We start from the raw sequence: 2,766 nt of genomic DNA on the forward strand, positions 1-2,766 counted from the left end.
ATCATAGGCGGCCCACCACCACCGCCACCACCTTGTGATGGTCCGCCACCATAGTTATTGTAGTTGTGCACTTTGGGTACAGCGCCGCCGCCAGAACGGCCATCGCGTGAATCATTTGACTGTAAAAAAAGAGTTACACACGAGTTAGAAATTCGTTAAGATTCGAACTAGTCAATCTATTACATTCTGCATTTTCATCATTTTGCCATTGGGACGTGGCCGATTTTGCTGATGTTGTTGTTGCTGCTGCTGCTGCTGTTGCTGTTCCACCGATTGCGTCCAGCTGACATTCATGTAGCCATCGTCCATGCCCTCGCCACTGTCATTTTGACTGCGATTAAAAATGCGACTGCGCGCGCGTTCATAGTCCTCTTCGCGCTCTTCAAAACTCTTTGCCTTGCGATCAAGCATGCTGCCACGATCCGGACACAGGTAACTACTTTGACGTGCCTCATCGAAGCTGTGCGTATCGCGCTTCAATATTGATTTGCGTGAATCCTCGCGATGATCGCGCACCAACGATTTGAAGCGAATCTGGAGATAAAATGCAATGACGTTAAGCGATTCTAAGCTGAATTAGATAAGCGGAAATTTCGTTCATTACTCACCTCAGGGATGCGTGTGTTTTTTGTGGCTGCCACAATAACGCATTGCTGTGTCTCGGTATCGACATTATGCTCCATGCCAAAGAAGGCCGCTGTGCGATGTATCAACATGCGGTTGTACGAAGAAGCCGGTGGGAAGCGCAACTCACCGCGGCTAAGAAGGAAATAATGTCAATGAATATAAGGCCAAATATGCTGAGACAACCAAAAAAAAACAAAATCTAAATCGTAAGTTAGCCCACTCACCTCTTTTCCTGCACAAATTCCGTTAGATCCTTTTCCACTTTTAGCAGGAAATGTCTGTCCTTTGGATGCTTATTGAGCGTCTCCTTGAAGAAGCTGAACAGATCGGTGCCGCCATGATCGGTGAATTGTTCGCTCGAGTTCTCTGAGTTGTTGAAAACTAAAAATTATGAATATATTAAATTGATTTAATACATTGCCATTACGCACCTCTTGAAATGAAGCCCGATGTGTTGTTACTATTCGAATTGCCACCATCCACGCTGCCCGACGAAGAGCCACCAATATTCTTCAAACGCGGTTTGTTGCCCTTCGAATTGGAGTTGGTGCGATGTTTCTTGCCGCCGCCACCAACTTGGCGCTCGTAATGCTGCTGCTGTTGTTGCGGCTCATCGTCGTGCATATTCGACATGTTGCTGTTCTGGCTGTCGTTGCGTGGGCATCGGTTCTCCTTGTCGTAGGCGATCTGATGGTGTGCTTGCTGCTGATTATCATTCGAATTTAGTTGATAGTTCATGCCGGAATTGTGCAGCGATGTGCTGGCACCGCCACCCATGCCACCACCACCGCCGCCACCACCACCACGCCCCGTCGACGACTCGGCAATGCTTAGCGCTTGATGCAAAGCGTTGCTTGCACTGTATTGCTGCTGATGCTTGTTAGAAGTTATGTTTTTTGTGGAATCATAGGTGCTATTGCCACCGCCGCCATTTGCGCCGGTGTTTGTCATTTTTCTGCTATTGTTGTTGTTGTTGTTGTTGTTGTATTCTATTTTGTTGCTGCCCTCAGCAACGCCATTACTATTATTGCTGCTGCTACTACTGCTGTTGTTGTTGTTATTATTGCGCTGACTGCCGCTACCGCTACCGCCGCCCCCACCTCCACCTCCTCCTCCGCCTCCTCCTGCGCCACCACCACCCTTTGTCGATTTCGGCGGTGTTAGTTTGGGGAACTCGGTTTCGTTGCATAGTGCCACATTCGGTTGTTGCTGCTGCTGTTGTTGGTTGTGTTGACTAGTTACAATCACTGCAGGCGCTTCGATTATCGGTGAATTGCCACGGGCTGCATTTGATTGTGCATGCAATTTGTTGTTGTTGTTATTATTATTGTTGTTGCTATTGCTATTGTGTATATTCTCATTGCCATCCATGTTGTGCTGCTGCTGCTGCTGCTGCTGCGTCTGATGGTGATGTGGTTGTTGATAATTGTTGGCCGATTGGCCATTCGGTGACACCTGTCCGTGCTCGGCACGTGGTGTAGGAGTACGCGGTGGCGAAGTGGCCTCACGCATAGCGTGACTACGCGTCAAATGCTTACCCTTCATGTTGCCCTGGAAGCAAAAACAAAATAAATAAATAATATACGAATGGAAGGCTGAATTTTACCGCACGATTAAATTAAGCCTTTGACATTGTCAAATCTATTCCAATTACAATGCAGAGCTCCCAAAAACCTGTAAAGCTACTACTGAAAAAACACAAAGCCAGAACAATTTCAAGAGATCTGATGATGCGGAGCTACAAATTATACTGGTGGAAATCAATTATGGACAATTTGGAAGAAACAGAGTGCGAGGCAGGTTACTTCAATGTTTGCCTTATATGGAAGCTACAGCCTGATTAAGGTTGCCACCTGTTCGAAACTAGTTACAAATAAAATTAAACATCATGATATGGGTATCAAATGGAAACCATTTTAAAAATCCCCAATTCAGAAATATGTTTGAGTGCGGTTGCCACCTATTTTGAATCATGTATATCTTTAATTTTTTATCTCGAAAATAAAGATACAATATTACTATTCATAGGGACTAAAAGAAGGCTCTTAAACAATCCTTTGCCTATATGTGACCTGGTCTACGAAAAGGGAGGTTACGTGCGAAAACTAGTTTTCTGTGAAAAAGCTGTTAAAAGTAAGC

The 2,766-nt window shown here is 45.5% G+C and overlaps 1 protein-coding gene across 3 annotated transcripts in view; it reads right to left on the reverse strand.

Annotated features, from left to right (window-relative positions):
* Nucleotides 1-2,766, reverse strand: part of LOC118747713 (protein encore) — a 58,332-nt gene that overhangs the window by 53,276 nt on the left and 2,290 nt on the right. The gene's annotated exons all lie outside the window — the stretch shown is intronic.

The sequence above is a fragment of the Rhagoletis pomonella genome, unplaced genomic scaffold, assembly GCF_013731165.1.
Source record: "Rhagoletis pomonella isolate Grant_MI unplaced genomic scaffold, Rhpom_1.0 Rhpom_scaffold_00012, whole genome shotgun sequence".
NCBI classification, from domain to species: domain Eukaryota; kingdom Metazoa; phylum Arthropoda; class Insecta; order Diptera; family Tephritidae; genus Rhagoletis; species Rhagoletis pomonella.